General features: G+C 41.6%; 1 protein-coding gene across 2 annotated transcripts in view; it reads right to left on the reverse strand.

Moving 5' to 3' along the window:
• Positions 1–26,317, reverse strand: part of GFOD2 (glucose-fructose oxidoreductase domain containing 2) — a 337,521-nt gene extending 311,204 nt beyond the window's left edge. The window contains exon 1 of one of the 2 annotated variants that reach the window (XM_044081462.1): positions 26,042–26,317. The gene's annotated coding sequence lies outside the window, so the exon portion shown is untranslated. The remainder of the gene's footprint in view (positions 1–26,041) is intronic. The other variant, XM_044081463.1, reaches the window with a different exon arrangement.
• Positions 26,318–26,921: the final 604 nt, after the last annotated feature.

A 26,921-nucleotide genomic window follows, 5' to 3' on the forward strand; every position in this document is an offset into this window, starting at 1 on the left:
ATCTGATATATCACTGGCATGTTATCCGATATGAGGACACTATTTACGGTGTACAGCACATATGCACCACTTCATGCCCGACATATGTACAAAGGTTGACAGAGGTGTGGCTGACAGCACATACACAGGGCCAGTACAGACTTGTTACTGTGATACCCTCATAAATCTACCATCATAACGGGGTTTGTTGCAACACATGTCCAATGAGGGATATGTAGTCAGTAACTGTCATGGCCTTCACCATCTACAGACTGCAATCCTCACACTACCTTCTGCATTCCACAGATAGATGCATCGTGGCTAACCCATGAAACAAAAGGCACAACACTGCCCAGTCTGCATATGACCCTGCAGATGGGGATTTATCATGGAACCGACATGGCAGGTATTCCGACATGTATGACAGGCATATCCAGACAAACACTGCTAAACCAACATTACTCCATATGCAGTACAGCAGCACTTAGTCTGCAGTCAGGTCAGGCACATTACCCTCCTGTTTGTTGCCCTCTTTCCACAGTGTATGTTGTTAGAGGTAAATCCCCAACCCATCGGAGATGCTGTTTGCCAAACGACAATTCTAGTTCCTGCTCACAGTGACAGACAAGGGCCAACACCACCATGATGTTCCACCATGATGTTCCCACGTACTGGAGTGCATTTCCATGCAACTGGCTATGGGAATGTTACCTCAGCTGTTTAACATGCAATCAGCTAGGGAAGGGCTGCAATTCGTGCAGAGGCCATCAGCTGATCATGGGCATCACTTAAAATACACATGCTGCTGCCTAAGCAAAGCAGGTGTGGGCCTCCACATCCACCAGAGAGGGAGTGGGGGAGGCAGACAGAGGTGAATACATGTCAGGGAGGGGTAGGAGGGTAAAACTGAAGCATGTTTGTGTCACACACCTACCAGCACAGGGTATGAAACCCTCGACAGCCATGTAGTGCTATCACAGTTTGATGCAGTTATTCGATGTGCCACATGGGTTATCTGGTGGGGAGCACTCAGAACATATATGTGATGGTGAGTGACATCTGCAACAGGGATATGGTAGATATACAGTAGGTGACGTACACATGCCTGTCTGCATGAACAGGTCTCAGCGTCAACAAGGGCACACTCACACAGGGACGCACACACATTAACACACTTGACAGGGCCAGGAGTGCAACTCATCACTAGTGGAATTGCCACAACACATCAATGTGCAGGTAACACATGCACCACACGGGTCATAAGGAGGTCGAATGGGCAGTGAGTATGAGGGGGTGTCAAACATCAGACAGCATGCTTCACTGTGCCATGGGGGGTGTAGTGAGTGCGGATGTGGACATACGCACCATACAACACACACAAAACACACAGGGTGCCAGTTCTGACATGCATTGGTGCATGTCTGCACGGGTGTGTGGTGGTCAACAGTGCCAACAGATAATACAAGGGTAGGCGATGGGTATACCTTGGCATCAGGCCACATGACAATGGTCTGCATTGTGGCTCAGGCCTGTAGCTTCCGCATTTGCCCACACAGGTGGGTACTGCATCCCTCATCCAGTCACCTGGGTGACAATTGTGTGCAGCTAATGCTGTGCATCACTTGCCATGTATGTGTTCCCTAGTCCATGACTTGGATGGTGTTTAGGATGTGCACACCTCCCACATGCATGTACAGTGACATGTGGAACTGTACCTGGGGTATCTTGCCCATGCTGTGAACACAGATCAGATGCGCCACTCTTGCCCACCTGTGGCAGGGACTGGTAATTGTCAGCAGGTTTACCCTGCACCTACATTGATAGCATGCTAACAGCATTCCCTGATGTCAGTGTCATCTGTCCATACAGGTCCTGCTGTCAGGCATGGTATGTCCGTTATGAGTCACATGTGAAGGCACAGTGGGGTTGCTAACTGATTGGCTGGCCTTGATGTCACATGTCTGGGTATGGCTTTGCACTCCAGCCTCTCAGCTATTTACATCCGTTATCCCTGTATGGTTGACACTGTGATATATAGTAGGGCCACCATAAATGAAATTAGCAAAACCCCTCCACATTGCCCACAGGTGTCACACTCACACAACCACCTCTATACAAGATACGAGTTACAAAACACACACATACGTCATGTCTGGGAGTAGAACCCCTACCTAACTAGTTTACTACACTACAGCACTACGCAGTTATAGTACGCGCCATAGATATTACTGAAGTACATCTTCCCTAAAGGTGTATTTCACAATTAATGACATCAGCAGGATTACCAAAGTAGGGCATTTCTAATGTACTGCGAGTGAGTAGCCTATAATGCATCGCTCCATACACGGACAATGAAACGCACACAAAACATCTGGAACTGCCAAGGATGGAGATGGAACCCTACAACCGTTCTAAATAACACTACAGCAGTACGCAGTTACAGGACGCACTACGGCGATTACTAGGCTATAACTTTCCCAGAGGTGTATTTCTAGGTGAGTAACATCAGCAGCCTTGCCAAAGTAGAGTATATGTATTGTACGGAGTGTGAGTAGCCTACCAAGCATTTCTCTCTACACATTCAGAGACAGACAGGCACGCACACAAACACACTCATACAATTGACAGGTCTGGGGATAATACTGCTACCTAACTAGTCTATCACTACAGCAGTACGCAATTATGGGACGCGCCATGCATATTACTGAGCTATAGCTCACCCAAAGGTGTAATTCACATTGGATGACCTCAGCAGGCTTGTCAAACTACTGCTATGGGGAAGGCAGTGTGTGCATGGGCCATACCCCATTCATGTAGGGGTTGACATGCCACATGCGGGCACACACAGGGTCATATGTCACAGGTACATGTATACAGTTACTAGATGGCTACTTCCTTGTACTGTCTTGTTGCACAGCTGGCACGTGCACCACATAGTCTGGCATGCTGACAGGTACTGGTGACTAGTATCTGCAGTGGGTTACATCCACACCTCATGTGTTGGGGGCCCTTTGGCTGTGTGCCAGTTGGGACAGGCCCACATGGCTCCTTGTCACAGTCACCCTCTTCCACACATCTATGCCAGTGTACCTGTGGCTTATTATAGTGTGTTGTCCTTACGTATTTGTCTGTATTCCTATCCACTGTGTGTGCAAGGCAGGAATGGTGCATACTGATGTGTCTGCACTAAGAACTGTGACTGCCAAATATGTCTGGTCCACTGGTGTTTGCAGACATGGCCTTCACGTGTTTAAGTGTGTGAGCATACCCAGTATGGCCATCTGTGTTGCATGTGTGGATCAAGCCCAGGTAGTTTGCACTGCGGTGCTGACCTTTGTGTTGTACACCAACAGGAAGCATGCTGCGTCTGCAGGGTATCCCTCGGTCATTTGGTATTGACTGTTCCTACATTTCTGCATAGTGGGGGGGGGGGGCACCTGACTGTTTCTACTGTTCTACACAGGAGTGGGGGGCACACCTGACAGTTACTGTAAGTGTACATTGGATGGGGGGATGCACCTGACACTTGTACATATTTGCTAGGACTGTACTAAGTCAGGTACTCCATTTCAGTCCGCAGTCTTACCTATCCTGCTGGCTAGAGGCTTACCAGTGCACTACAGATCCTATCTTTGTTTACCTACATATTAGTTTGACTTCCTAGCCTTTACAACTTACATCTGACTGCCTGGCCTGCTGTGGTCTGTCTGTGTAGGCCTGAGGGAGGGGTTACCCATAGGGCACATTCAGAAGCCATAGTACAGCATTATTTTGTGTTTGTTTTCACCTGTCCTGCTGGCTGAGACTGTTGTTGGGTATATGAACCTTCCTGACTAGCATGTGTGGCTCTTATGGACACATGTCGCTCAGGTCATTTCCTGCAGTGGGTTTTGTCACCCTATGTAGTACTGGCTACTATGGTGACTCCAGTATGTGTTACAGATGTCATGATGCAACTATGGGTGTCTACTTTCTGCTGCCTTGACATTCGGCCACTCAATTCCCTTGCATGGTCACATCCATACCATAGCTCAGGTAAAAACACATTCCACTCCATTTGGCAACTGGTAGGTTGATTGACTTACCTTGAGGGTGTGCCGGACTTCAGGATGGTGCTGGAGAGCTGCCTATGTCGGATGCACATAGTACACTCCCTATACATGGTTGGGCACAGGTAGTGTCATGTTTGGCATCACTTTTACTGTCTGTGCGAGTCAGAGAGAGGTGTCATTCCCTGGGTCCCTACTGTGTCAGTGCATATGCTATGAGTTGCCTCTTTGCCAAGGCCAGGGCATACTGTGCACACCCCCTTCTGCCTACTGGGGCAGGCTCAGGTTGTTCCTCCTCCAAGTCACTCTGTGCCTGTACAGGCCTTGGTATTGGTGGGGGCTATGTGGCCATGCCCCATGCTGTTCCTGTTGCAGCTGTTTCCGTAGGATCATATTGTGTAACACAGCACATAATTTGGGTACATGTAGCTGGCGAATACTGCAGGGCTCCACCGAATATGTCCAGACACCGGAACCATGACCCGAGCATCCCAAACACACGCTCTATTATACGTCTGGCCTGAGTGTGTGCCTCATTATGGCGTTGTTCAGGTGTGTGTGCATTTCTGATGGGTGTCATCAGCCACGGCTCCAGTGGGTACCAAGCACCCCCCACTAGGTGACCGTAGGGGGTGTCCACATTGGCAAGTCTGTGGTACAGCTACGTCAGTTGCCATATGTATGAATCGTCATAGCTTCCAGGGCAGCGAGCACACACATTCAGTATAATGCCCTGGGCATCACATACAACCTGGCAGTTGATGGAGGGGATGCCCCTGCGATTGATGAAGGCCCTACCCTGCTCACCAGGTGGTGCTTTGATGCGCAAGTGAGTGCAGTCTATAGCACCCACTACCCCAGGGTAGTCTGCTATTTGGTGGAAGAGATGCATATTGCTGGTCAACACCTCACTTGTGTTGAGAAAATATACGTGCTCATTGGCATGTGCTGACATGGCATCCAGGAACTGGTGGAATACTCTGGATGCTGATGCCTGCGAGATGCTCATGTTATCCCCAGTTGTGCTTTGGGAGGTACCTGTGGCTAGTATACCCAGGCCTACACATCCTTGGTATCCACTGGGATGGGTACCCCTCAGCCAGTTTGGTGCATCAGGTGTGGCCTGCACAGCTCAATGATTTGGTGTAGGAAGTCTGTCCACCCTATAGCGCTCCACTATCTCCAGCTCATGTAGCCCCTGGTAGGTTACCCTGGGTCTGTACACTCTTCTCTGTCTCCTCACTGTGGGTTGTTCGGCAGCATTCACATCCTCACCACCCTCAGCCTCTTGCACATGTTGTTCTATGTTGCCTGCTGCTGCCCTTCTCATTTTGTAGGTTTGTTTGTTAAAATTGTCCCACTTGTATACACCGGTGGTGTAGCGTGTGTAAAAACCAGGGGGGAAGGTGCTTGCTTAGTTTATAGTGGTGTTCTGGGCTGGGCTGGTCTGCTGCCTGTGAAATTAGCTGATTCTGATACATTTCACCTGGCAGCTCAGCTAGTTCTCCTTGGATTACCTTCCTACTGATGTTTTCCCTTCCAAATGCCTTCTTGTTTAAGCCTGTGTGCGCGCCGCACAAACAGAGTGCTCAAATGTGCACAGAGCTGCTATTTCCTGGTTTAACTTCCTTTTTCTTCCTGTGAAACCCAGTGTGCGGCACGCACACCCGCTTACACTTTGTAAGGAGTGCTAGGCAGTTTGGATACACCTCTAGCTTAGCTGTGCTAAGCTAGGAGCAGTCCCGAGCCACAGGGCTCCAATCCACTTACCTGACACACACCCCCATGATGTCACCTATATCCTAGTCTTGCACCCAGCTATTTCTACTATTACACTCTTGGGACCTGCCTCACACACTGGGGAAATCTGGGATTCACTATCCTTCCCCTCATTTCCATAGGATTGCCTGCTAATGTATAGTTACATGTCCCACACTGAGCTGCCCCCCTTAGCAACCATTACTCACTGGCCAGGTTGTCTTATGTCAGACATTGACTTGCATGGCAGAATACTGTTTTTAGTTAGAATTCTTTAGGTTTGTTTTATTGTTTCCCCCTCCAATCTCTTTTTTTTTTTTTTTTTTATTTACACATTTTGCAATGCCAATGGCCTTCTACTTGGCCATTGGCATGCTTCATCAATGATATGCAGCCTTTATTTGGAGCCGTCATAGCTCCGTTTTGTAGTTTGCAGAAATGTACTCGGTTACTAACAGAGTACATTTCTGCAGACTACACTTGTCCTGCACTGACAGCTGCCTGCTTCCTGGAATGCAAATTACCCTCATTTGCATGGTTTTCACCTGCAAATGAGGGTAATTTGCATACAGGAGCTTGGTCCGTGCAGGATTAGCCTAAGAGCTCACATGCATGTCCCGGGAGCTCGTTCCTAGATCGCACGTCGGCCATATTGCTAAAAATAGCTCTTAAACTAATCCTGCACGCTATAAACGGCTTTGTAAATCTGGGGGGTTATGTGATATACAATGTTTGTAACTGAAAATGTCAATATGGTTTGTTTTCATGTATAAACGTATGATTGCCTAGATCATAAGTGATAATTCAAGATGTTTTTTTTTTGTTTATAAAAACACAACAAAGCAAGTTTTTTTTTACTTATCCTTGATTTTACACATCTTACTAAAAATGTCCTTTTCTAGCACAAATTTTGTAGAATTAAAACTCTGGCCAATGCTTCATTCCATGCTTATTCCATGCTTAACAGTAACATCTACTACATAAAGATTGCATTTTAATTACACAAGTGACCTTGTGGCATTTTTTCTCCATCTCACATAGCTTATCTTTTTTATATTCATTAGTTATGCCATACATTCTTAATTTCTCATTTTACCTGAAAACTCGCCAAATGCATAATAAAGTCAAAGCAAACTTTGTCGATCAGATGTACCTAGCAGTGCCAGATGAACGAAATTTCATTGCCTGGTCCCAGTGCAAGACATAACATATCATTAGAGGAACAGTAAGAAACATTAACATACAGTAATGAGATACTTGATAACACATAAATTTACCACATATTGGACAATAAGACATTAGACAATATTATACTAGTAGGCATTGCACAGACTAAGAATTCCCATTCTGATTTGCTTAGAATATTAGACATCCACATTAGTAGTGTGATAAACTCTGCTCATATTGCACATATATGGAGTGATGACTCATTCTGGCTATTGCACAAATAGTAATAGAAGAGATCAGCTAACTTTTTCAGTTATTAAGAAATTGAGAAATAGTTACCATAGACTGTACCACAGCCTGTGGCATATTGATCATATTATCTACTGTCATGCTAGACATTCAAGTTCAGCAGCCTTATGGATAGAGGGAAGAAACTCCTGTTCAGTCTAGATGTTTTGCACTGTAAGCTGTGATACTTTCTACCCGAGGAGAGGTGGAAGAACGTGCCATGCTCAAGATGGGTGGGGTTGTCTATTATCTTCCTAGCTCTTCCCACATACCTACTCTCATACAGCTCATCCAATGATGGGACCACGGAACCAATGATTTTTTTCTCCTGCCTTTACTGCCCTTTGGAGAGCCGTACGGTCAGATGCTTTGCAGTTTCCGTACCATACAATGATCTTAGTGCAGACACACTCGGTCAGCAAATAATTTTTTGAGCTGGGAAACAGGGTCTGAAATGCCTAGCCAAAGTAAGGCCTTGTCAAGTTTAATTCAGATGGCTGTCAACAAAGCAATTACTTGAAAATGGAAATCAAAGTCTAAACCAACTGCATTTGAAGTACTGAATATTTTAACATAAATAAAATAAAATGGGATCTTCAGAAAGGTGTAGAAGCAAATTACATAGAAAAAAGGGAAATTGTGAAAACAATACATGAAGAATGTTGTTTTTGAGGAGTGAAATGTAAGGGAAGGCAGGAGTTGAGCAATTTCTGTAATGCTGGGTTAACGATAGTTATACAAAAAGTGTGATAATGTTTTAACTGGGAACGTTACTGTAATTTACTTTTTATATAAATTGTACGTTCACCTATATCTTAAGCATTAATTCAATAAAGTGTTAAAAACTAAAACTGCAAGTAATCTATATTTCTATAAATTAAAATGCGAGATTGTGATGACTTCATCATGATTTAGCTTGTGACTTGTTTAGGTAATTATACGTCTCTCTCCATCTCCGAGCTCAGAACTCGCATTTTCACAACAAAAGTCGTTTTATGTTAAACATGCATTTCGGTCTTCTTTTGTTTGTAGTACACAAGATATACCTGTCTCAAATTAACATTAAACAAACATTCAGGCTTCTTTTGTTTATAGCACAAAAGAAAACACCTCAATGTACACATCAGCAAAACTGACTTTGTAATTGTCAGTCTGGCCAGGAATTTGAGCAAAATATAAAAACTAACTCATTGTGATTATTGTACAACTTAGCGGGAGAAGAAGACGAGTATATTTTAATTTAATAATAGGTTCATAGGCTTATACTAGGCTATCTGCCCTAGGGCATTTATAAGCCTAGCCGAAAATGTGTTTGGCTCTCTCCACCCTTATAATTTAACTTCTAGAGCCTCTGTCCAGTAGAGCCACTGGAGTGATCCCAGGTGCAAACTTACGGTTTCCCATCCACTCAAGATTTCTCTTGAAGAGGGCCAGCAAGGGGCTTTGTCTTATGTGAATTGGGATTTTATTCCAGATTGTGGGAAGCCTTTGGGATATGACTATCCCTCCAGCATGTCCTATTTATTGCTGTGCTGAGGTTCAAGTCCGAGGAGCGTGTGGCTCTAATGCATTTGTTTTTTTTTTTTAGGTGGAGCATGTCCATTAATTCTGGGTTGGACATGGCCTTGTAAGTCAGGCAGAGGTCGCCTGTGAGCAGGCGGTAAGCAACTGAGTAGAGCTGTAGTTTCTTTAACCTAGTTGCATAGGGCAACTGTTTGAGGCCCATGATCCTTTTGGTAAGGAACTTTTGGGGTCTCTCCAGCTGCTGCAGGTGCCTAGTAAGGTAAATCCCAGATGGGACAATGTACTCCATTATGGGTCTGATGAGTGATGAGTATAGGGGCACAATGACCTCTCTAGATCTAGACGAGATCCCTTTAGTTATAAGATGGGTAATGTAGAAGGATTTTCTGACTATTTTGGCAATGTGATTGTCAAAGAAGAGGTTACTATCAACCTGGGTCCCCAGATCCCCAATTACTTCTTCTGTACTTAGTGGGTTACTTCCTATGTGGTAATTAGTGGGCACCTTGTTTTTCCCAAAGGGGATGACTATGCATTTTTTGGCATTTAGTTTGAAGCCATGGCTTTGACACCAGGCATCTGTCTCCGTAAGACCCTTTTTGGAGGATGCTTGTTTCGGCCGGGGAGTCTATTATGGCTCCTAGTTTGCAATCATCGGTAAACTTGGTAAGCCACAGTCCTTTTGTGCTGGCCTGTACTTCAGAGAAGTATATACCGAACAAGAGGGGCTCCAGGACTGAGCCTTGTGGGACTCCACTAACAGGTTTAGAGTCAGACATGGCATTTCAAACCCTGACCACGTGCATTCTATCCGTAAGCCAGTTTGCAACCCATATTGTGCCATATGGGTTGATGCTTAAGCTGGTTAGTTTGTTTATGATTCCAGAGTGATGTATTGTGTCGAAAGCCTTAGCGAGATCCAGATAGGCAGTGTGGACTGACTTTCCCTCATCTATGGCTTTGGTGACTGTTTCAAAAAAATTCAACCAGGTTTAGGAGGCAGGATCTGCCTTTAACAAAACCAAACTGGTTAGGGTCCAGTGTCTGGAGGTTCCAGATGTCTTTGTTTATGAGATCCATAATGATACGCTCCATAGCCTTGCAAATTAGGCTAGTCAGACTTATGGGCCGATAGTATCCCAGGATCCATTGTGGGGCTACCCTTGTGGAGAGGGATCACTGTTGCTGTACGCCATTCCTTGGGTACATAATCTGTTTTAAGGCTGAGTTGGAATAGTGAATTTAAGTGGGGGTTTAGTTCTTCCTGGAGCTCGTGCAGAACACAGCCCGGTATTCCGTCCGGTCCCATAGACGCTGTGTTTTTAGCTTTGGAGAGGGCTGCTTTTACCTGTGTGTCTGAGATATCTGGGGGACTACATTCATCCGTAATAGACACAGGCCCTTTTGGGGGGGGGGGGTGGAGTTTGCACTGAACCTGTCAGCCAGAATGTTGGCAATGTCAGTCGATTCCGTATATTTTGTGCCGTTTTGTACTAGCTCTGAGCAGATCTGGGTGTTTCCTCCCAGGTTCCCGACATAACTGAAGAATGTCTTGTGATTATCTTTGGAGTCTTTGACAATTTTTCTTTCGAAGTTTGCCTTTGAGGCTTTTATGGAGGAGCGAAGTTTTTTTGCTAATACTGATCAGGGATGCGTTCCCTTTTAGGGTTTTGGTCCCGTCATGTAGTAGTCTCCTCCTTTTGTTGTATAGATTGTTTATGGTTGGGGTCCACCAGACTGGTCTCCTATTTTTGGAGGAGTGAGCCTTGGTTTTACTTGGGATGGCACGATCCATGCATTCCTGTAGGTGAATATAGAGTGCGTTCATATAGGATTCTGCTGTTTGGGTAACATTTTCCAATTTCTCAGGGGCTTTGAAGTTACCCACTTCTGTCTTGAGGAGTGAAGTTTTTGAGAGGTTTTTTACTGTGGTTTCCTTGGCTGGGGGTGGGGTTTGGATGTGGATGTCAACTGTGATCAGTTTGTGGTCCGATCTCACCAACGAGGAATTTACCTCGAGTGTGGAACATTGATCCCCTACGTTTGTAATGACTAGGTCTAATGTATTTTCCCCTCTTGTAGGAACAGTGACTAGTTGTTCCATGGCATTTGAGTTGATTAATTCTAGAAACCGTTGGGCAAATGAGTTTGGACTCGAGTAGTTAACCCAGTCGATGTTTGGGTAGTTGAGGTCCCCCAATATTATGGTGTTTGGCAGGATCTTCATATTCTCTAGTGTTCTCAGGAAGGCCGCGTGTGGGTCCCGAGACAGAGAGGGTGATCTATAGCAGGCTATGACTTGGAAGGCAGTTTTGCCCACTGTTAGTTGCACAAGAATTGTTTCCGATGTTTCATGCAATGCCACTAATCTGGAGATCTGGGTGTCCCTGATGAAGGTGGATACACCCCCTCCCTTGGTGCTTTTGTCCGAGTTTTGTGCCAACAAAAATGATAACAGTTGAATCCTGGTAATGCTGGGGTGCTCTCAGGAGCCTTGAACCAGGTTTCTGTCACTGCACAGATATTGATTTGCTCCATACTGAGGAGTGCCTTGAGTGCGTGCATCTTTAGGTTTAGACTTCTGGCGTTGAGTAGCACTACCTTTAGTTTTTTATTTTTTGTATTGTCTATGGAGGTGGGTTTGTCTTTTGAGCCTTGCCAAAAAAGGCACTATGGGGGTGGCAAGAGCCTTAGCCAGTATTCGAAAGCCCAGGGGTGACAGGTGCAAGCCATCCCTGGCGAAGCAATGTGGCTTCTCTAGCATGTCGTCCCAGGCTGACAGACACTGGATCCCCTTTGAATGACACCAGTAGCTTAGCCAATTGTTGAAGTCAATCATTTTGTTTCTATACTGTGGCATCATTCTAGGTGAGGACAGGATGCTACTCAGGGTCAGGGTCATACCGGCCTGGGCTACATGATCGGAGAGCTCCTCTGTCTCTTTTCATGTAGTCCAGGGAGGTACGTCTCAAGTCATTTACACCAGCATGGACAATGACAGAGTCATATTTGTACTTGCTGTGTAGTGACCTGAGTGCTTGAGTTATGTGGCGGATCCTGGCACCCACCAGGCAACTTACAGTGACCTTCTTTGTTCAGTCTGGTGAGTGGGACGTCAGTGTGCCTGATGATATAGTCACCTATTACTAGTGTATTAGGGGTGTTGTTTGGCCTTAAGGGCTGTGACTGTGTGGCACACTGACTATGTGGGGTATGTGTATGGTTAACGTTTGGTAGCGAGTGCTTGCGTGTCTGCTTAGGAGGTCTCGGTTGTTTTGGCAAGATTTTATTTAGAGCCTCCGAGTATGTCTTTGTGGGTTTGTGTGTCATGTTTTCAGGTGTGATTAGTCTATGTGTGACTGGTTTTGAGGTACGTGTATTTACCTTCTCCTCCTGACTAGCAGCACCAGTCTTGGGTTGAGAAAGCTTAGCCTCCAGTTTGGCTGTATAGTTGCATCTCTCGCATACGTTAGAGGTTGATGGTAGGAGGAGGGGGTTGTCTGTGTACATGAGGCAATTGTAACATTGCCTCAGGATTCCCAGGTTCACCAGCTGGACCAGAGAATATGACTGAAACTGCGCTTTGGACATGCCTGGAGAGTTTTAAAAATTGGTTTATGGGAAAATCCGGAGCCTATTACTACTGTTTTGTACAAGGGGGTAAATGCTTATAGTTTATTTGCGTTTACTGTGAAGCTGGGGCAAGTGCTGGATTGTAGGAGGAAAGTAGAGAGCTTTCCTGAAGAGTTTGAGTAGTTCAAAAGATTTACTGAGAATCTAAAGTGTTGGACTGTAAGAGGGAAGTAGAGTGCTTTCCTTGAGAGTTTAAGTAGTTATAAGAGAAAATTTGAAGAGCAGACTTTGTGGAGCCGGGAATAGTTTTAAACAGTTAAAGTGACGCTGTGCTACGTTGTGCGATGTTGCACTATGCGCAAAATCGCGCAAAAGCGGGTTTTAAGGCAGGGAACTTGAAAGAGCTAGGAATTAGCCCAAAATGGCCAATAAGCAACTAGTTTCTGGGCTGAGACCACTCCTCCAGGGACAGATAGGCTGCTCAAAGCTCCCCACTCTCACTGGTGAATAGAGAAGCTTCCTCCTATCCAAGTAAGGATATGGGCAACACAGGAACTTATACCAAAGCCCAGAAGTCAGCAAAACCTGAACAAGTATCAAATAAATACAAGACCATGATTCTCCAAACATGGCCACTGTTCTGGCCACATGAGAGAAATTGTGCGAGTGCGTGTGTGTGTTTATTACTTCATCTCCTTATGTCATTGACTTCAACTGCACCTAGACAGAACTTTGCTTAATTGAGTTCCGCTTTATCAGATACCTCATTTTGGAGGCCCAAAGCTGTAACAAATCCCTTCCTACTGATAAATCTCAAGTCCTCTGGGCCAAGTAGGGTCCTAACAGCAATGTGTGTGTGCAAGCTATGATGCAAAACAGCTTAAAAAAACTGGTTATACTATAAGAAGCCCAAACAATGTTTGTTAGCTCTGTCACTATACTGGAGGACCATATGCTTCATCATATCATCACAAAATAAGTTTAGAGATATTACAGGTGTCAGTCTTATGAAGCCTAATGCGTCTCCTGTAGGTAGATGAAAAGTCCTGCAGCTACAATGGCTAAAACTGCAACCACCTCAACTCTGCCTGTAGGCAACGCAGTTCACCTAGGTCCCTTATAGTATCCCTACCCAGCTAGAAATGGCCTACAGTCCGTTGGTCTGTGAGGTCAGGCACTGTCTGTACCACCTGTGGTGATGCAGGTGGCTATAAGACTAATTCCGTGTCTTCCAACACAAGCTGTTCCCAGCTTTAATTCCATTGCACACCAAGAATCAAAACAATCAATACAGGAATGTACCACAGTCCATTGCATCTATTTTGTAAGTTTCTAAACTGGTCCATCATTTTGGCTTCCTTTACAGACATGCTCAATTTTCCATTTACATATTTTGCTGAACTCATTACCATATGCTATATATCACACTTTTGACCATTATACGGCCTTGCTATTGGCGTCTTAGAACTACCCACAGAAAGAGCATGACCACTAACTACACTACTGCAGAGTGCTCTGAATTTCAGTTTTACTTTTTTTTCCTTTTTTTTTTTTAAATATAAACACAACATGATAGTACCCCAAATTAAATACTTAAAAAAGTTATCCACAATAACAAATAAGATCAAGTTTGCAAAAGTTTAGCTTCTTGAATATTTATAAGCAAAAGTTAAAAAAAAAAAAAAGTGGAAATTATTTCACTTTCTCTCTTAAATTTTAATTTATAAATATATTACGGTTTAGCTTCTTGAATATTTATAAGCAAAAGTTAAAAAAAAAAAAAAGTGGAAATTATTTCACTTTCTCTCTTAAATTTTAATTTATAAATATATTACGGTTACCACGTATAACACCTGGCTACAGAAATAACTGGTGTGAGTTGATTAAAATAACACTGATAGAATTTGTGATGTGAAGTACAACTACCCAGTATAGATTCTTAACACAAATCAGTAAGACAACGTGCTTTATCAAAATCCAACATATGCTTCTCATTCAAATCTAACATGGAATAAAGGAGAACCATAAAAAATGCTCCATTTCAATTATGCAAGTAATCAAAGCAGTCCATAACTGCTCCAAATGTCTGATTTGTGGATAGCTCCACTGGCATGAAGGGATAAAGTTCTGACTATGACAGAGGCAACCAGAGTTTGGGAGCCGTTATTGAATCCCCAAATGATGTGGATAATCTACAAAAGGGCCTTACAGAAACAGATGCTTGGTGCCAGAGCCATGGGCTCAAGCTCAACGCCAAGAGATGTACAGTTATCCCCTTTGGGAAAAAAACAAGTAAAAGTGAATCACCACATAGGTGGCACTACACTACACACTGAAATTGTGATGAGACTTGGGAATACAGGTGGTCAGTGATCTCACCTTCGATAACCACATCGCCACGACAGTCCAGAAATCCTTATATGTGGCACACTTCATCACAAAGGGCTTTTCATCCAGAAAAAAGGAGGTCATTGTCCCACTGTACACATCCCTCATTAGACCTATTACAGAATACAACGCCCCGTTGGTTATGTACCTCACAAGACATCTGCAACAACTGGAAAGGCAGTAGAAACAACTCACTAAAAGAATCACAGGCCTAAAGCAGATGCCCTATACTGACCATCTAAAAAACTTCAGCTATACTCTGTCGCATATAGTCTACTCAGAGGCGATCTCTGCTTAACATACAAGACCATGTCAAACCCAGAGCTGTTGGACATGCTACACTTAAAGAAATCCCAATCCCTTAAGAGTCACATGCTCCAGGGATCTAAACCTTGTAATCATAATGAACAAAACATGCTGGAAGGATAGGTCCCTGACCCAGAGACTCTCCAGACGCTGGAATAGACTGCCCATACATGTCAAGCAGAACGCCTCTTTGGCCCTCGTCAAAAGGAGCTTTGATGACTGGATGGTAGATAGGAAATTCACACCGGGCATCAGTCAGTTGCCCTATTAAGACAGCGGTCCAGGTAAGCAAATATTGTGGGAAGAAATAGGCATGGAATTGTTACGGCTAGGCTTGTACAGGCCCTAGGGCCGATAGCCTAGTACCAACCTATGAACAAGCAGCTCACGCAACCTGCTAGAATTTACAAAGAAAAGGTAGGCATGACAGGGTATTTCCAGACCACCTCTCTTCCAGAAAAAGTGTGTCAGGCCATGTGTCCAGGGCTCACAGTCCCACAATGGAAATCAGAAAGCACATGGGACCCATTGGCTCTTGGGAGAAGCAGGGCTGTCTTGAAGGGTTAAACTCACCTACAGAAGTACAGTGACTCTCCTTAGAGAGCATTATTCAGAATGCATAGTGGGGTTAGAGCTTAAAAAAGGTGGCTGCCTTAATGACGACCACTCTCGCTCAATTCTTGTGGTGGTGAGGAATTAATAGGAAAATTGACTGAAAAGAGGGCGGATGACTGGCATGCAGCAGGACAGAAGAGCTTTGGAGCAGCCTACATGTATTCTATAAGAGAGATTTTGTTTTGTCAGGAAGCTAATGATTTCCCTTTCACTGAATTTGCACCCAAGTGGAATTTAGTGAGAAGGGCAGTTTCACTCTTATTTTATCATCATCCTTTGTTGACAGGGTTAGTCCTACTAGGCTAGTAGCCACTTTTCAGGGGAGAGATGAAATGGTATTTATACCACTAGGGGAAATTTAGCCAAGGCATTGGGGAACTTCGTCTACATTTTAATCTTTTACATCCACCTGAGTTACCACCAACTCAAGTAGACTGGATGAGACAAACTGAGGTCCTAAGCATAACATACTCATGAGTGCAGCACCCCCTCACCCTTATGCTGTCCATCTACCCAGTGAAAGAACAGAACTCAAAGCCTTCTACACCAAAGGAGAGAGTGTGCTACTTGCTGTGCCACTGACACTGCTATAGCACCACTGACTTGTAAAAACACGCCCCTCCAAAAACTGCATACTTCTTTTAGAAAGCGTCACAATTCAAAGATCTGTTTTCTATCACATATACATTGTAATGAGACCATTCAAAAGTTTGTCCTACAACATTAGAGCTTAATAATCAAATCGTCCACATTATTTTCAGTATGTACACTATAGTTACTAGATGCTAAGCACTTTCATGTGAAATGCAAATGTATATGAATATTTCTCAAAATGTCTTTACCACCTTTTCACAGTCATTCTCCATGGTTCAAATTTACAGCATTAAGTTTTGTAAATGATACCAGCTGGTTACACAATAACCAATCATAACAGGATTTAAACACGTCCCAAAATTCAAAGATCACAACCAAAGACTTTTTAAAATGTGTGTTTTTCAATAAAATGATGTTCATACACATCTTTATACATGTAAATTAATTTTATTGAGAAACAGAAGTTTATGTTTAATTATTCTAAAAACTTAACGCACAAATCTAGTACATCCACATATCCTGCATTAAACAGTAACATGCTGACAAGGTGTAATTGTATCATTGTTGGTGCAAACTCCAATTAGATTTAATTGCTTTATAGCTCTCTACATGGTTTAATCAATAGCCAACCTGTTTAATTGTTATGGAACAAAAAAGCCACTTACTTTTCCCTCCACAATTTAACAGGTTGACACAAATAATTGCTTTACAATTAATTCCTTACATGTTATCGGTGCTTGCATCAATAAACACACTCCCTGCCCACACATTAATAATGTAAGGCATCTTCAGGTAGATGGATCAGACTTCTGCATTTGGCAGCAGGTTTTACAGTAAGTTTTTAAAGAAAATACTTACTTGTGCTTTTCCACAGAAGTGTGTTCACTTCATGCATGCAAACTTTCTTTTTTCAAGAACATTGTTTTGCCCCATGCCTACCAACTATCAAGCTCCCCAGTTAGACTATAATTCCCATTACTTCCCCAGTGGTGGAGAACCATACAAAAGATCCACTAGCGCCACAGCCATCAGAAGGACGCAGTCACTCAAGCAGCCAGACTGGTTTCTTGCGTCTTTGCCATCATCCCAGCTATAAAGGCATTTCTATATCAGCCCAACCCATCTCCTGGATAGATGGGAGGATTGTGAGACCCCCCCCCTCCCAGGGGCCACAATGCCTTCCCTTTCCACAAGTACTTGCTCTCATGCACTTGCTCACTTAAAGTTACTGTCAACTGGTGGCTTACTGCACCATATGCACACCCATAGGTGTACACCACTCTTTTCTTCAAAGGACTGCTACAGCACATAGGCTATTATGTACCCCAAAATGTCTGCACCCATCCTCTCTCCCAGAATGTCTGCACCCATCCTCTCTCCCAGCACAATCAAGTTCCCCAAAACACTGATCTGTGCCATAGTCAGGGCTTTCTCTCTCTCCAAGTCACTGGGCTGACCTACATGTGACAACTTTTTTTAACGTAAAAATGAAGTGTTACGATAATCCATTGCATATGACTTGTAAATAATGACATTTGGGCACTACATTCCACTAAATCTGAGAATCTGTACACTGTACCCCTGTGCATAAAAGTTTAGGATTAGTATTCTGTAAGCAACAAAATTAAACCATAAATTTTGATCATCCTTCAAGGGAACAAATGGGCTGGAATGAGGAGTCTAGAAGGAACAAACAGGTCAAGAGCATGTTTGAAAGGGAAGGTAGATGGTCATTATGGAAGCAAAACAAAATTTCCACCCTCCCCATGTACAATGGCACTAGACTCATCCCTCAAGGGAACAAATGGGCTGGAGGAGAAGTCTAGATGGAACAAACAGGTCAATAGCACGTTTGAAAGGGAAGGTAGATGGTCATTATGGGGATAAGAAGGCAAAAGAAAAAAAGAAGACATCTAAATTATAGCATTTCAGTAAAGCAATTAACTTTCACGCAACATTTTTTTTTTTTATAAGGAGCACTATTCAAAAACTAAAATTCTCTATGGTAAAAGGCTCTTAACCATTTAAGGCAAAATAACTACATGAACGACAGAAAAGCCAGCAGCTTTAGTAGAAAAAAAAACATTCAAGTTAAAACAAATTTCTGCTACTCTGTTATCCTGCACAGGGTATCACTTTCAATCCTCTATTACAATCAGCAAGTTAGCTCTACAATTCAGAACTTGCTGATCATGCCACTGATTAAGGGGTTGTCTTCAGGTTCACAGTCGGCAGGAAAGATCTGCTTGTTTAAAAACCAAATATAACAAAATTATATGGCAGATGTAGACAGCAAGCTACCTTCATTATGTCTTTAAAGACTCTTCAGTTCATGAAAGTACAAAATAAAGGGGCATTAATTCTTACAGAAACTAGACTTACAATATGAGAACATAATTATGTTTTTTCAATTATGTCAATTTTCCTCTTTACTACTCATACAATTCATACACACTGCACTGGAAACGTAAAAAGAATTTAAGTTATCTGCTTCCTCACCAAGATGCTCCAACAAATACAGCAGACAGATGGGTCCTGTCAAGCTCTTCAGAACTCCTATCATTGTGGAGAGGAATGCATTCTCAACAAACTAGAAACTATGTTGATATCTACTATTTTTCCATTTACCGCAGAGCTGTGAATGCGACTTTCAAAAAAGGCCTGTAAAGTCATTACAGTGCAATTTCTCTAATTATCTGCATCAAAAATCTTTAAATAATGTGAAGAGAAGGGAACCTAGAACATATTCAAAGTCCTGAATGGACCTGCATGAAATTATCGGTCCAGACTGTTGATGACTGAAGTTTAACCAGATATCTGCACAGATACAACACTGCACAGAACATATAAAACTTTTAAATGTCTACCACTGATTCAATGTCATGAAAAGGTTCATGTTAGAGAAAGACTAATCGTACCAATTCCGGTATGCCTCCTGACCTACTAGAACTTAAGGTTCTTGACAAGCTAGCCACTGAAACCAAACATTCTGCAGTCTGGCTCAAGCCTATACATACCTTTAGATCCCAGAATTAATTTTAAAAAGTTAAATCTTTTTAAACTTGTGCAGCCTATAAAAACTGAACGATGCTTAAATACAGTAGTAAATAATCAAGGCATATGTACACCTCATACTGATTTTTTCCCCTGGTACTAAACCTGTTACTTTCAGCCTCTCTGTTTGTAAAGTCCTCCAAGCTAAAAATGTACTTTATTACTCTTTGCCCATATCTTGTGTCCTTGACAGAGAGGCACTGCTAAATGGAGATCTAATTGCACCAGATCAAGCCTTACACTTGGTTTTCGCTTTCAAGCTCCAGCTGATCTGACAGAAAGACTCATAAACAAGGTTATATTCCATCAGTCCTAACACTCTATTATTACTTACTAAACCGGCAAGATAAGAGAACGGATGCAAAATGGAGTCTTTTTGGCCACTTATTCAGCCACAGCCCAAAGAACACAGTAATTACATACTAAAATATGCATTCAAGTTAAGCATTAAAAATTATACAGCCAACACCACATTCAAGAACACAGTCAAGAAAAGGCACCATTAAACATCTTTTAACACTCATGACTGTTTATAGTGTACAAGCTTAACAAAACAGCAATTATAATCCCCACAAAATATGCTAATTCATATTTAGTGAGTGACATACTGTATCAAATTGGCATTCCAACAACCATTGAAAAATTAACCGTATCTTCTCCTGTTCTCATGGAGAGAACTAACTCTTTGCAAATCAATTCTTTAGCACGCAATCCATCCAAAAGCATCAGCCTGGCAAACATTACAGTATAGCAACACAACTAAATGTGGAATCACAAACTAAAGTTTACTTGCTATGTATGCTCTGCATGTGTGGATGATCTGTCCCATAAAGATAGACAACAGTTTTACATGCAAACCTCTGACATATGCAGCATTTCCTACTGGCTAGCATTTCACTATGTATACTAGTGTTTTATTTTTATAGCCCATATTGCTCTCTGAATTTACTTTGTGCTCGCTATGGCCACAAGGGTCCAGTATACAGCCCAGTTACAAAATGACTAAATTCTGCTCAGATGATACCAACATTAAAGGTGTTAACACTCTTCCTAATTTATACTGAATGCCACCCTAACTAAACTGCAAAAGAGGCTTCTAAACTCTGGGGTCAAGGGACGATAAACTATGCACTAAAAAGACAGTAACAGACCCTATCAGTTTCAGACTGTAACTTTAGTTGTTGCCTCTTGGCTGCTGTTGGTGCTACAGCTACTTAAAGAAACCTATCCCTTTTTAGGTACAACAGTTTCCAATGTACACCAGCATGTATTTTTACTACAAAATGACTAGATCACTATATTAACTGGTACACAAAGAATTCCAAAATGCTACTCAGAGTCAGCTTACATAAAGGATCATCCCCCTCCACCCCAAAAAAAGACACAACCAAATTCTTGTGCAGGTGTGTATCCAGAAATTTCCATTTAGTATTCACAACGTCATATTGCTATATGTTTTAATATGAAGTGAAGCGAAAGGAATCTCTCACCTGCTGCACCTATGCACAATAAATGTGTGATCTTCAACTTTTACCTATAAAAAATATAGCTGTAAGCACTTGAGAGGCAAAAATGTATACAGAATATGCCAGACTGCACACTTACTCTCTTCTTGTAGTCTCCATTGACATTCTCTCAAAGACTTGGGAAAACATTGCTGAACATTACTAACAAATGTAGTTACTTGTTGGACAAGTTAACTCTTTACATCTGAGTAATGCCTCCAGGTGCATGATAGTCAACTCCTACTGATGCCTCTAGGAGTCAGATATTGCTTGTTCATGTTTGCATCAATAATTCCAAAACTATGCTATGTACAATCTTTTAAAAGACTTCAATCTTAAAGCTTACACAATAGCAAACTCAACTGTATTAATATTTGATGTGTCTAGTGCAGGTAAATAAATAACGGTTGTTTATATTATATCAATTTATATAGATATAATTTACACATTTTTCTAAAATATCTCAACAAACAAGTAACAGACAACTTCTTCACCTCGTATGAAAGCTCTCAGATAGATGAATAAAATGCTGTTGTGACTGTATGTGTGTAAGTTGAGTGGTTGCTGAGATGCTATAAGTTGTTTACAAAATATTACAAATGTTATAGTTACTGTGTTTACTGTGACTTACAACATTTAGGTTAAAACCTAGAAACTAAACAATACTACCACTACAAAAATAGTATAGGCTGAAGAGTTTGCCATTTATACTTCTTTCATAATCTCTATGGTTCCAGAGATATGAACATTTGCTTGAAATGTGAGGAAATAATAGGATTCTGTCAAAAGGCTTAAGCTCCACCCATTGGAAGTTGCACTCCAAATTTCCTGAGCTCCATTGGAGTGAAAGAGTTAAGCCATGTGGCGCAATAACAGCTGGTTACAATAAAATCAAATATTTTGTGAAATGTACAAAATGCAAATTCACGTTACCAAGCCAATGTCAATGTGGGTCAAGAGCGGAGACCAGTTCATGTCACTTGGCAAACTGTAGCTCCCACAATGCACTACCACAGATTTTGCTGGCCTGGGTGCTACAAAATGCAACACCTGTCAAGCTTACGTCTTTCTTGAAAATTGCATTTTTAACAAATTTATATCTAGGACACAGAACTCTGCCTTTCTATGGAATGGCAACAATATAACACACTGTGGTGCATAACTCTGAACCTCTTATTGTAAGAAATATGAATAAAGCGTAAAATAATGGGGGGCTATGACCCAAAAATACGGACAGATTTTAAAAAAGTTGCTACAGCAGATTGTGTGTTATCATGAATTTTTTGAAGGATGTAAAATCTGAAACTCAAATGCTTGTCATTATGTAGTGATTTTGGATACACACCGAAACTCACATCACAGAGATGAGAGCATTGATCTCCTTAAACATCAAAAGCAGACATCAGCAAATCTCACCACATTGAATGTCAATAACTGGCCAACAGTTACTTTTAAGTTGAAAGAATATACATACAAACTCTCATCATGTTTTACATACCAAACGTAACATGCAAGATGCTAACATGGTGTTGGCCAGCTATATTGCTATTTGATGATGTCGGCTTTTGATGATTAAGACTTTGGATGCTCTTGTCTCACTGAGGTGAGGTTCAATGTTTTAAATCATTCGATCATATGACATGAATCGACTTCTGTCCTAAATGATTTGCCAGAAATACACAAATCACAAAATAATGATTCTGCACCGTACCAAAGTCCAGCAAACGTGACCAAACGACAATGTATAAAAAGAGAAAAACACTGCTGGACACTGCTTTCCTTCAAAACCTTTTATTCCATAAAACACAGGATAAGCGCTTTCGGGAAGTAAGGGATACTTCCCGAAAGCGCTTATCCTGTGTTTTATGGAATAAAAGGTTTTGAAGGAAAGCAGTGTCCAGCAGTGTTCTTCTCTTTTTTAGAAATACACAAATGTTATGAGGAACAGATCAAAAATATGATGCAAAATCTGGATATTTGAGTGGTATGCAGTGGTGGTAAGTTACATTTGCAACTTTTCAGAACACCCAGTATTCTGTGGTGGACATAACTCAAACTTTCAGACAGTAATGGCATGACTTAAGACACGCAATTTCACCGATTGCTACTTTTGTATGTTGGAGATTAGCTAGATAAACAAAATAAAGTAAAAAAAATAAAAAACCCACACATAAAAAGTAACAAGTAATAAATGTTTGCAGGTAATTCCCACTACATATGGTGACAAACTTAACTCTACAGATTTACTTTACTACAGACTTCTCAAAAACTGGGGAGGAAAAATGACTTCCTGCATCAGGGGTCCAGGGAAGTAAATAGTGTGGGAAGAAATAGCCAGAGAATTGTTATGGCTAGGCTTGTATAGGCCCTAGGGCTGATAGCCTAGTACCAACCTATGAACCTATATTATGGCTCGTGTCATGCCATTAAAGACATGTGACAAAACTTTTAGGAAGCCTGTAACCAATACACATTGAACAGCACTCACCAAAAATGCAACTGCACTCAGCCACCCTGGCAGCAGTAAAAACGCACACTTTTAGAACACTGGAAACATGAAAAGTCACTTATCAAGGCTTAGGAGAAAAAGAGCTGAATAACTCGTTGCCCCCTCCCCCAATAGTTTGCAACATTCAAGAGAGGTACTAACTACAACACTGAAAAATGTAAATGCCACAAAACTTACTTGCAATGCTCTCATTACATATAACTCTAGGGACTACCACCAGAATCACAAAACCATGTGATGTGAACATTGTCATCACCCAGGGGGGGGGGGGGGGGGGCAATCACGAACAATGTATGCAGTACTCCACAGCATTAAGTGTCCTGACTATAACATTATGCACAAAATGCAGTTTAGTATCAATGGAGCAGCTATCATGTACGGAGTGGTAAACAAACAGATAGTTCAGTACTCCTCAAAAAAACTCTTGGTTGAAAGACTACTCTAAAACAAAGTACAATTTTGCAATAGTTAATCATAGATGATTCTCCATTTCAGTTCTCAGCCAGGGTGCCTTCTGTACAGTGTCTACATGTCTTCCTTGTGCTAATGTGGACTATCACCAATTAATCCTGTTTCCTCCCAAAGATGTTCCATAGGTGAACTGTTATTCCTCCACATTGCCCACAAGCAACAGTAGTGTGGGATGGGTTTTCCCTGGGATGGGTCTTCCCTGTTTAGAATTAGTTGTTCTACCTCGTGCTTAGGGAGGGCCATGACAGACTCCATATCTCAAATGACCATTAACTTGATTAGGCAGGTACTAAGAGAATGAATGAATAACACACAAAAAAGCAGACAGTAAGAGAATGAATGAATAACACCAAATGAGAAAAAAAAAAACACACGAGACAGTGAATTTCTATTGAAGAAAATATTTATTCCAACTGATTGTGGTGTTTTTTGTTACAACTCGCATAATGAGGAGTTGACGCCCCTTACCCTCTCCCATAGGCACAGATTAAGGGGAAAATAAACTGCCCTTAAAAACAACACTAATCTTTTGAGAATATGGGGGCAGTGATTTGTAACATTACTTTACACTATCCATTAGGGGAGAAGGCATACTAAAATTACACCCAAATTTGTTTTCACTACTTGGGGTGTGGCAAAATAAGAGTCCAAAGACTAGTTCAACAAATGAATATAAACGGTAAAAAGATAAATATGAAAAAACACAATAATGAATGCTTCCTTCAACTTAGCTGGACTACTCTGTAGATATGATGATCACTACACCAAACACTAAAAGCTATATGAAATCTATAAACAATGTATTCTATCCTATCAGCTGTTTCTGCTTGTATAAATTCTACTCGGCAAGGCCTATCACAGCAAACTTTATTTTTAATAAGCCTACTGAATACACTTTCTGTGCTCGCACTCAAGATATCTGCATCCCTCGTACGACTTATAAATATCTGCATTTTCTCACATATATAAATGACATTGCTTACTCGCTTCACGTAGTATCTACACTGTAAAATCAGCTGAGCATGCGCCACAGTCCATACCAACGAGAAAAACGAGGCTGTCAACAGAAGTAATCACTACTTTCACAATTAGTAATTCTCCTACACACTTTACATACAAGGCAAACGAACACATGCTGCTAGCATGAAACAGTAAGCGAAGTTAAACGAAAACATTTCTACAACACAGTCTCTGCTTCATTTCTCACAGTTTAAAAGTATAAACATCAGGAAAATTCACATATTACAAGACAATAACAGCTGTCAATCATAACTACCGAGTAATAATCAAGGTCAAATTTACGTATAAATCCCTCACAAACTCCAACTTCCTGATAAACATTACTATCGTATTATCTTCATTGTATTTATTTGTAGTTAAGCATAATTTCCGAAGTTACAGTTTATTTTCAGGAACTCTTGTAAAACCTCAACAATAAACAAAACTAGGGCAAAAAGTCAGATTAACTAAAATTTCATTAATTGTTATTTGACTGCACACATTGAGAGTAATGAGAAAAGAAATTTCCAAACAGTGGTGGTAAATAGTTTATTAGTGAATGCCATTAGTATCAAGATATTCCAAATCTTAGCGTACATTCACGGTTTTTACTACTCCAGTGGTGTTTTACTGTACTTTGTGTTTCCTGGTCTAAATGATACCATGTACACCGATTTCTTTGAAATCGTCTGATTAGTAGCATTACAGCCTATAGATCTTTTCCTCTTGGAAATGCGCTTTGGTTCACTGGGTCCAAACCGTTTCAAAGACAAAAATAAATCAATACTGGGTTGAGTGACTGGCTTCCACCAACATGCAGGTGGTAGATTTCCAATATTACTGAAAGTTAGGCGTGTCGCACAATCCTCATCCATGGTGATCAGAAAAGGAAGCATGACTGATACACTGACAGTTATTTTATACACGCACCATTTTTCTATTGCTGCACAGATGTGCATTGTTATGTATGCATGTCCGAACGTAAACAAGGAAACAGACACAGCACACCACTAACAACATGATCCTTCCTTCTACAGTGTGCATCCGCTCTGACAAATTTACTTATACAGAAATGTGTCCTAAACCTGTTGAAACTATTTACAGAATTTGCCAATAGGCTGCACTGCAATAACTGATCTCACTTCTACATAAAACTATACAACAGAAATTAACAGAGGACCACGAAGACATTCCCATCCGGCAAACACAAGACAGATAAATATTCAGACTAGTAAAACTGTGAAACCTTAATATAGCCTTACCTGCATCGCCAACAGTATTCTACACACAAAACTACTGCTTCTGTAACAAAATAGACTTTCCATGTCCACACATGTAACTTCCTATAAGCTTCATCATTGTCAATGGGTTTAAGTTTCCTGTTTAATGTGTAATAAGAGCCGTTTATTGCTTTTCTCTACAAACTCCATTACCTGCCTTTACGCCCTCCCCCTCGCCGGGAGGATCGCCTACAGCGACACATTAAAAAGAGTAATACACAGGCCCTATGCTTCTGAACGTACATAGTTGCGCAACCCAATCAAGCAAGTCATGCTGCTTGTGGCCCGCCTTGAAGTTAACCAATGATCAGTCAATAAGCAGTCGTCACAGTAGGTACGCGTTTCCGGTACAGAGGCTGAGGGTCTGTGAGGAAGGATTGCTTTGTAATAAAAGTTATAGAATGAAAGTGCAAAGAGGAAGTAGTAAGAGACTGTATATTGATTTTGACATTTGTGTGTTCATGCAGCTTGTTTTATTTAAACTGTAAGCTCAGAGTATAGTAATGATCATCGTGCACCTTACAGATTACCCGAAAGCATTGTTACGGTATGGTTGGCAAATTGAGGCTGAGAGAATAGGACTGAATATATTCATAAATAAGGCATTATTAAATCTCCGTTTCTACAGAATGTCCCTGATTTCTACCTCATATTTTTGGTCTGCTCCTCCAATTTCATCATAAAATTTGTGTTTTTCTGGTCAAGCTAATTGTTCTTGAGCGTAGTTACTAAATAGTAACAGACATTTGAATTTCAAACTTTGTATTCCTCAGAAAATTTATACTAGTGCAAAACCTAACATTCTCGCAACTTTTTAAGCATATAAAACAATATTAAAATCGTGTCCCTGATTTTGGAAGTT

The sequence above is a fragment of the Protopterus annectens genome, chromosome 8.part0 (assembly GCF_019279795.1).
Source record: "Protopterus annectens isolate FY-2018-M chromosome 8.part0, PAN1.0, whole genome shotgun sequence".
Classification (NCBI taxonomy): domain Eukaryota; kingdom Metazoa; phylum Chordata; order Ceratodontiformes; family Protopteridae; genus Protopterus; species Protopterus annectens.